We start from the raw sequence: 9750 nt of genomic DNA on the forward strand, positions 1-9750 counted from the left end.
CTTTCCTTTCCTTTCCTTTCCTTTCCTTTCCTTTCCTTTCCTTTCCTTTCCTTTCCTTTCCTTTCCTTTCCTTTCCTTTCCTTTCCTTTCCTTTCCTTTCCTTTCCTTTCCTTTCCTTTCCTTTCCTTTCCTTTTTTCTTTTTGGGAAGAATTTGCTATAGGGCATGTGTACTCGCCAGAAAGACAAATAGAGACAAAGAGACAGAAAGCAAGAAATCACCCCCCTTGGGGGAATGCTTCATTGCAATCTCTTCTCCTCCATTCTCCTCTTGGAATCTTGTGCACACACATACATGTGCCTGGTGTGAGTTTAAGCTACCAGGTTTGGGACTCAAACCCCGATTGACCACATGGGCATGGAGAGATGTAGCCATTATGCCATCTGCTGGTCTCCCTTTAACACATTTTTAAGAAATCCTTTTTTGTTGTTATTTTATTTTATTTTTGTCATAGGCTATTTGTACTTACCAGATAGAGGATGGCCATATAATTCCTTCTCCTCCTGAGACTTGGGCATACACACACGCACACACACACAGACACACAGTGTGATTTTTAAGCCACCAGGTCTGGGATTAGAAACATGAACAGCCATGTGGGAATTCAGTGACAACCACCATGCCACTGGTTGGCCCAAAAATTATTTATTTATTTATTTTTATTTTTTATTTAGTAATTTTTTTAAAAAGAAATAATTCACTTTAATTTCAAGACTTTGCATAGGGTAGAGGACACAAGGCACATTTTACAAAAGAAAAATAGAAAAAAGAGTCATATGTTAGCTCTTAATAAAGATGAAAACATTGCATTAAATGTAAAAGGCAGCTTTTTACATTCACATCAATGAAATTCAATGATTACATCCTACCTAGACAACAGAGTCTTGCCAACATATCAGACTACCATGACAGCATCAAAAATCCATTTAAAAGAATGTTTTTAAAAGAAAATGCCAACAGAAAATCAAGGATATTCCTTGACTTTTGGAGCTTGCTCAGGAAACAATGAACTTCCTGGCCTCATGTCACCCCACCTGCAGACAGGGGTAAATGGGGAGACCAGTGGTTCGTAAACTGTTTCATACACTCATCCCCCTCCCACATACCTTTCCTGTTGTTTTGTTCATATGATTTGTCACCTACTGCAATAAAAAAAAAATACATAAGGATAATACAGTAAGACAGTTTGAGCAGGAAGAACCACTTTCATATATCATTCATCATCATATGTTATAATTATTCTCTTTTATTGTCAGTTATTGCTGCTCAATTCTTCTTATGTCTATTTTATACATTAAACTTTACCCAAGGTATGTATGTACAGATGGTTCCCAAGTTAGGGTTATTCCACTTAATACACTTTTTATTTTATGATAGTGCAAATGTGATAAACTTTCAGAAGAAATCATACTCCCAGCATTCACAATATTCAATAAATTACATGAGATAGTCAATATGTAATTATAAAATCAGTTTTTTGTCAGATGACTTTTGCCCAACAATCAGCCATGACAAGTGCTTTCTCATTTTCCATCTGTCTCTTTTTCCCTCTCCAGCAAGGGCCAGTGCCTTCTTGCAAATTTAAAAAAAACAACACAATACCCAAGGCCAGTGGGACAATTATAAAAGGTATAAATAACACCTAATGAAAATGGCAAAAAAAGAAACAAGATATATTTATAGCAATAATAACTGGAAACTTTACAAAATTGAGGATTAAAAAACAATCCCATGAAGAGTGGAGGAGAATAAATATCACAAACTCAACACCTAGTAATATAATATTCAAAGACCAGAATGTGAAAGACAAAGAAAAGTCCTAGAAGATACCAGAGAGGTGGAAACACTTTGCCAAGAATAAAAAAAAATAAGATAACATGAAACTTCTCTTCAGAAGTCTTGGTATTAAGAAAAAAGTGGAATGACAAAATGTTAAATGCACAGAACCGTCAACCTAGAATTCTATCTTGCGCAAGTTTAGAAGCAATAAAGACTTTCAGAGAAAGACAGAAATCAAGTGATACTGTCTCCAGTAAGCCTGTCTGACAAGAAGTGTAAAGGAGGTTCTTTATACAAGACAAATAATAGAAGTCAGCAACTCTGATCTCCATAGTGAGAGGAGCATTAGAGAAGGAAAAAATAAAGGCCAAAGTTAACCTAATTCTTAATTGATATGTCATGTAAATGTTTGTTCTATATAACATTAGCCAGATAATAATAATAATAATAATAATAACAACAACAACAACAATCTACCTAGTGATTATAGCTTAATAACAAGTGAAGGAGGATAATATGATAAGAGATGAACAAGGAGAATTGGGTCTTTCATAAAATATTCACTCTTCCCAGAAGTGGTATAGTTTGCTCTTAGGCCGCCATGGACTTAAAGTCAAAATCAGTAATGAAATATTTCGAAAGATAGGAACTATTTGGAGATTAAACAATGCACATTCAAGTTCACTTTTGCAGTATGTAAGTTTTTTTTATTCCATTAGAATTTAAAATATTTTAGTCTAAATGATAATGAAAATAGGAATTGTGATAATTAGTGGAATATTCAGTGAAAGTTGTGCTTATGGGAGACATTTATAGTACATACTGAAATTAAAAGGACCAGTGACTATACCATCCCATCTTAGTGTGATTACAAATATAACATATGACACGTTGGTGTACTCACAGGAAGGATAACTCTCCAGATGAATATGACAATTGCAGAAATGCCCAAGTAGGCAGCAATGATGACAGGCTTCCAAAAAATTCCAAAGCAATCAGGACCAAGATGAAAATCATCACACAGAAGATGCATCTGCTGAAACAATAATATTTGAAATAATGAGATGCCTAGAAGACATTTAAAATACATCAATTAGAAAGAATCATCCTTAGAAATCCTATAGCATGGGGTCAGCTGGTGGCATGGTAGACAAGGGCAATGGCTTCCCACATGGCAGACTGCGGTTTGAGTTCTGGACTTGGTGGCTTACTTTCTGACTTTCTCTCTTGCTCTTGCTCTGTCCTTCTCTGGTCAAGATAAATAAGTAAAATTAAATAATTCTTAAAAAAAAAAATAAAAACTTAAAAAAAATAAAAAAAGAAATCCTACACCAGTCTCTCAGGGATAATCCTTGGCCCTCAAATCCCCAGTAGATTTCACTGCTTCAAGGAAGAACAGTCTCATGCTTTCTTCTATAGCTGATTGTTACATATTGTAATTGTGGGTATTATCTTCAAGGAGAGCATGATTATGAGTTCACCACTGGCCCTATCTCCTCCTGTTTCTATCCTTTTGTCTTGAATTAGGTGATTTTTTTTTTTTTTATTTTGTAGAGTGTGTATCTTCTTTCCTGAGAGAGTGAAGAAAGGTGAGAAAGCATTCCCTCATGTGGGACAGTCACTCCACAGTCCCTTCTTCTGAATTTCTCCTTTGGTATTTTGGGCATGCAAGCAATGGATCTGGAGTGTTTCTCAATTATCCAGGTCTGAGACTCAAACTGCAAGTTGTCCAGGTGGAATTCAGCCACCTGAACCATGATGCCACTGATGGTATGGATTATAAACTTTTTTTATCATTTAGGGATCAGCATAAGAAAAAAATACAGTAGATATATGACATTGTTTAGAAAAAATTAAATTTCACTGCTGAGATAAAAGGTGGAGATAAGGGAAAAGCAGTTGGCATAATGGCTATGTTGCTGAACTGCTATGTAGTCTACCATGTTTCAAGTTCCAGACCCAGTAACTTAAACTCATGCCAGGCAAATGTGTGTGCATGCCCAAGATCGCAAGAGGAGAATGAAGGAGAAAGGATTGCAGCATGGCCATCCACTCTGGGGGGTGATTTCTTGCTTTCTTTCTCTCTGTCTCTCTCTGTCTTTTTGCTGAACACATGTGCCCTATAACAAAAACCTCTCCCCCTTCTAAAAAAAAGAAAAAAACGGTGGAAATAATACTGATGGCATAAATAGTGTGGCATTTCTCTAAGATTCTTGGGATTAATTTCTTCTAGAATCTTATATAAATAAAGACAAAGACTACCACTTCAACATCAGACTGATTTGGAAATCAGCCCTACATGGAGTACTCTGGAATTAACTGTATGTTCCTATAAACCCAACAGAATCCAACAGATTCACTCTAAATGTTTTCTTTAAGACAGTGAATTAAGCAGAGCTATAATAATTATTGGACATGTAGGACATCATCAATGTTCGGAGTCAGAAATGTAAAGTACTGAAATACTGATTCATCTAACAACATGAATAATGTCAGAAACATTGTGCTGAGCAGAATAAGGGAGACACCAAAAAGTGCACAGGGCATGCACGCATCTATGTTCATGAAATTCTAGAATAGATTAATTTATTTTTTGAGAGATTTTCACTGTAGGGTGCGTGCGCTCGCCAGACAGACAGAGAGAGACATAGAGACAGAAAGCGAGAAATCACCCCCCAGGGGGTATGGTCATGCCGCAATCCCTTCTCCTCCATTCTCCTCTCGGGATCTTGGGCACGCACGCACACGGGCCCGGCGTGAGTTTTAAGTCACCAGGTCCGGGACACGAACCGCGGTCGACTACGTGGGAGTCCAGCGACATAGCCATTACGCTAACTGCTGGTTCCCTAGAATAGATAATTTTTTACTTAAGATGAGAGAAGGGTTCGACTGGGAAGAGGATGAGGTCACTTTCTGGGGTAACATAACATTTTACATCTTGAAATGCATTTACATTATACTGCTATATATATTTTGTAGAGTTAGTGAACACGCAAAAAGAGGGGTTGTAAATTTTGCATTATGTGATTTAAAAAAAAACTGATGATAAAAGAAATCCTAGTTAATGACACGTTTAATGATTTAAGAGGAAGTATGCTAAAGTAAGACATTAAGGTATAGAGCAGACAGAGGGTCATCTATGTACATGCCAGCCCCATGTCTCCCTCACTACTGCCCCAGAATCTTATCTGACTCAGACTAGGAACAGAGGAATAAAAAGAAAAAAAAAATCCAGTCACTTCACATATAGTAAAAGCCACCAATAGGAGAGCTTTCCCCAGGACTTCCATGTCTTCTCTCTGATTCTCAGAACTCTACAAGCTACATCAGACCTAAACACACCTAACAGAATATCTGCTCTAAATGGAAGAGAACAGAGACCTCAGGGGAACTAGAGAGTTTGCTCAGAGTCACATAGCTGGCAGGAGGCAGAGCAGGAGTCCACACCAGCTCATCTTAGAGCCCTTCTTGGCCTGCTGCTTCACTGGCTGACAAAGCAGATGCTCCTCGCTGAGGGGGCAGAGGTGAATCTGCAGTCCTCAGCTTTTAAACAAGTACGGCTTCTTCAGGCTCCACCATCAATCACAGCTTTGAATGATAAGTCTAAAGACTCTTGTAGAAGATTATTTTGCACTTTGACAAGTAAAGACATGCTAAATTACCAGAGGACACACCACGAATGAGGGTACACTAGAGGCCACAGAAAAGACAAATTTTCCAGAAATCCTTACAAGGAATATGAAGTCAGCCTTGACCTTTCCCTTGTCCTGGTCCTCAGGAGGCATTGAGCTGCTGTTCTTCATGCACACTGCACAGCCTCCAGTGTCTGCTAAAGCCAAAGAAGGACAGGGGTTTAGTCTGACTTGCATGTTTTGTGCACACGGATTACAAACCCTTCACGCCCTCTGTCTAACTCTTCTCAAACTCAGATCTCCTACCAGAGGCAGAGGGTTAATCGGAGCCCTCAAGTGACCCCTGAGACAATGGGAAGTCCATGCCCTGACCTTCAAAAAGACATCATAGAACATAGTGCAGGGGTTTTCAAAAAAAGCAACCAACAGTAGATAGATCAGGGCTCAAACTAGTTAATAATCACAAACAAAAGTGAACACAGGAGAAATTACAACTTTAGCAAAGGAAAAAATGAGAAATAAAAATCAGTTGGCTAAGAAGAATGTCAATAAACCCATGCCACGAATAGCACCAGGAATTTTCTTTCAGCCAGAATGAATTATTTCGATATTGGCTTCTATATAATCTGCCTGCCATGATCAGGGATTATATAAATATATATGAGCAGAAATGGACTTAAAGAGACTAGTAATGAGAGTAATGGAAAACACATAGTGCTTTGTACAAGATAGGGCTAAATATTATTGTAGCTAAATGAAGTTATGGAAAAATTTAGTGTATTGGGTCACCGGAAAAGACATGACACATTTTTGCATAAAGAAACATTGAAAAATACCTTCCAACATTCCCAATGACCCAATCATTTTCCTCAAGTTAAAAATAAGATAATAGGAACCCTTGACCCCTGACTCACAGTGGAAGAGAAGAGCTCACCCATTTTCCTTCCAGGCACATTCTTCAGTGGAAAGTAACTGAGAGGTGGAGTTTCTGGAGTCCACAGTCAGTGGATGAACCTGAGTGCCACCACTCACAGAGGACTGGGACAAAGAGTCATCAGGCTGGGGAACCTCAGGTCAACAATATCACAGTCAACCCAGGAACAATACACATTTTGCACCAGGATATGAGCTGCCCCCTCTTCAGCATGCTTCTACCTCCCCATGGAGGTATGTCCATGCCAGATCCATCCAACATTGGGTTTTGCAGCCTGGGTTCCTGTGGTATCCTCTGACTTTGCATTATTGGCCACCTTGTAGATAAAGAATGGGCATGATAAAAATTGGAAATATAAGTCCTTTACTCATCCTCAACAGCTTCATCTTAAATCATCAAGAACACCATTAAAAATGTCCACCTTGGTCCAGTAGATGAGGAAAGTGGTGATGTAATGCTATTAAATGGTAAAGCCAAAAGGAAGTTTCCAAATTCACACCCTAAGATCTTCTCAGATGCACAAGCATATGTCTATATTTCTGGCAGGTTCAGTCTGGGGGTAGATAGAGAAGCAAGAAGACCCTGTGTAAAAATCTGTCTCATACTCTCTGTCCATCTTATTCTTTTTCCATTTCTCTCTCTCTCTCTCTCTGAAGAAGTTCATGAATAAGCTGTCAAAATAAATGTCCCAGTGTTTTACCTTCTGTTCAAGAAGTTGGCTTTGTTGATTTGTTTGGCTTCTGCCCTCTCCCCAACATGAGCCCTGAGCTGCAGAAGAAAAACATGTTCACATACCAGTCATGATCAACCATGCACAGAAAGAAGAAAAGAAAGGAATCTTACCCAGTTGTCTTGAGCCTTTCTCTTGTAAATGGCCTTATGAAAAAGAAAACATGCCAAACACTGTATGTTTAGGCCTTCTACAGTCCATTAAAGTCAGTAGCTGGTGCTGGAGTATTCAGCAATTATCGGCAGAATGCAGTTTACCTGCTTTTGGAAGGAGGTCTCTTTTCTCTGCATTTCATCTTGCATCTCTGCAATTCTTTTTCTGTGGTTTAGAATTGCTTTCATCAGACACAAAGCACAATATTGAGTATAGTTTTCAAATAATCCTCCCATGTTCACATAATCCTCAGAACTGTATTCTTACATAATTTATCCCAAATGGAAAGCCGATTTCACATGAATAAGAGTACAGTAGGATCAAAACTATTGCTGTGTAGTTTCCTTATCCATTATGAAATCCCACAGAGTCCTCAATTGACATAATTTCCTGGCACATCTCAATATTTCTTGTTTCTCCTCCATCGACTATCTTTTATCATAAAGTTGTACATTCCCATATGTCACAGGGCTTAACATGTGGTTTTATAAAAGCAACACAATAATTTTTGTGGATGTGATTTACCTTAAATCAAATTGTTTTCTTGAGACTTATGACAATTTTCCCCATGCCCACAGGAAATTAATAGTCTTTAAAATTATTTAGTCATTTGTACTTTGCTTATTCTTCTGTTATTCCCCCTCCACCATGTGTGTGTGTGTGTGTGTGTGTGGGTGTGCGTGTATCTATATCTCCTATCTATCTGTCTATCACTTCTGATTATTTGTTTATATTTATGTGTTTATAAGGTCTAGACATTATCCAAAGATTAAAACCAAAAAAATCTAACACAGGTTTCCTTGAAGACTGGTTTTTCAGTATCTGAACTCACTTTAATTTCTGTATTTCTTCAAACTTCAGGTATGCCTGTGCCATCAGTAATTCCTTTTCCTTTTCCATCTGCTCATGATCTTTCATTAACAGATTTCTAAAAATAAAAAGAAACATACATTATCCAGGAGCTCATGTGAAATTCTGCCTTTCCTACCTCCTAGCAGTCTCAAGGCCATTCCCAACATTCCCTGAAAATGCACAGAATGATCAATACTGTCAGAGGGGAGAATCAAAGGCTCCCATGGAGAGATTAAGAAAATCAGCCTCTGGCCTACAGGCAGATGTTTGGCAATCCCAAGTTTCTCTTCATGGCTCTGTGCTTTGTTCACTACTATGTAAGTAAGCAAAGCTAAAAGCATTGTGAAAAGTATTAGTGTTTTTTATTGGTCAGACTCTTTGTTGAGACAGTAAAAGCTCATTTTAGTTCAATGTGGGAAAGCAGGGTAACCGAGCTCCTCACAACTACACACATCAAAGTGGGGCAAGAAATGAGGGTTTGTCTGCCTCCAGCCACAGATAGAGCTGCTCTCTGTAAAGGATGGTGCCTCGCACAGTCACCCCTACAAAGGTCCTGTTAAGATATGGTGTCATTAACCCTGCACTTGACTCCTGGACATTTCTACAATTCAAGATGGAACTCCTGCCACCTCCTTCAAAGATCCCCATTGAGGGAGTAGATGAATCTCAATGCTGGCAATAGCTACTGAATTTAAAATTAATCCAGGGTCAGAGGCAAAGGGAAGAGGCCTTCTTGAAGACACAGCCTCATGGATTCTGCAAACTAGCCATTTTGGGGAAACAGAAATCAAGACTTCCCACTGATAATTCAGCCTCCAGCATACAAAACTCACATGGAGAGGCAAAGGGAATAGGCCTTCTTGAAGACACAGCCTCATGAATTCTGAAATTTAGCCATTTTGGGGAAATAGAAATCAAGACTTCCCACTGATAATTCGGCCTCCAGCACACAAAACTCGCGTGGTAGGAAGACCCCTTCCAGACCTCCTGTCTCTGTACCTGTCCTTGTCTCACTCTACCTCTGTCTCTGTCTCCTCTTTTTTTTAATATTTGATTTTTAGAATTTTGTGTGGCACGCTTGCACACCGTGCAGTTTTCCAATTTTTAGTTTTTTATTGAAATCTTTTTAAATATTAGTTTTTTTAGTTTTATTGAAAAGTTTTTATCTTCATTTTTTCTTTTCTTTTTCTGTTTCTTGTTTGTTCTTTGCTGTTGTTGTTGTTGTTTCTCTCTTTCTGTTTCCATTTCTGCACACTCCTCAACACTCAGATTTAACTTCCAAGTTTGGGAAAAAACTGAACATCAACCAGATGACTAGAAATTGTTGCAGGACCACAAGAAATATGGGAAAGCAGGAAAATACCTCTCCTCCAAGGGAAAAGGGTAACTCTTCTTTATCTACACACAGTTTAATGGAATTCATGGAAATGTCTGATAAAGAGTTCAGAACATTCATAATGGCAAAAGTAATAGAGATAGAAGAGAAGAGAGGCAATGAACTGCTGAAGAGGAAGGAGAAAGAAGTTGTCAAGTTCCAGGAGGTGAGGAAATTCATGCAAGATCTAAAAAAGGAATTTCATACTTTACAAAAGAATCAGATGGAAGTGTTAGAGATGAAGGCTATAATACAGGAAGTCAAAATCTCCCTTGAAACTATTAAAAGCAGACTAG

The 9750-nt window shown here is 38.3% G+C and overlaps 2 long non-coding RNA genes across 2 annotated transcripts in view; both read right to left on the reverse strand.

Annotated features, from left to right (window-relative positions):
• Positions 1-6547: 6547 nt before the first annotated feature.
• LOC106735090 (uncharacterized) lies at positions 6548-7122 on the reverse strand. The gene is made up of 3 exons (XR_001370513.2): positions 7045-7122; positions 6766-6897; positions 6548-6660 (listed from the first exon to the last, which is right to left on the reverse strand). It is a non-coding gene; the product is annotated as an uncharacterized LOC106735090 (long non-coding RNA).
• A 948-nt stretch (positions 7123-8070) lies between these two features.
• Positions 8071-9750, reverse strand: part of LOC102492143 (uncharacterized) — a 6606-nt gene continuing 4926 nt past the window's right edge. Inside the window, exon 4 of the long non-coding RNA XR_334849.3 lies at positions 8071-8155. This is a non-coding gene — a long non-coding RNA (uncharacterized LOC102492143). The remainder of the gene's footprint in view (positions 8156-9750) is intronic.

Source organism: Tupaia chinensis, unplaced genomic scaffold, assembly GCF_000334495.1.
Source record: "Tupaia chinensis unplaced genomic scaffold, TupChi_1.0 Scaffold000293_1, whole genome shotgun sequence".
NCBI classification, from domain to species: Eukaryota; Metazoa; Chordata; class Mammalia; order Scandentia; family Tupaiidae; genus Tupaia; species Tupaia belangeri.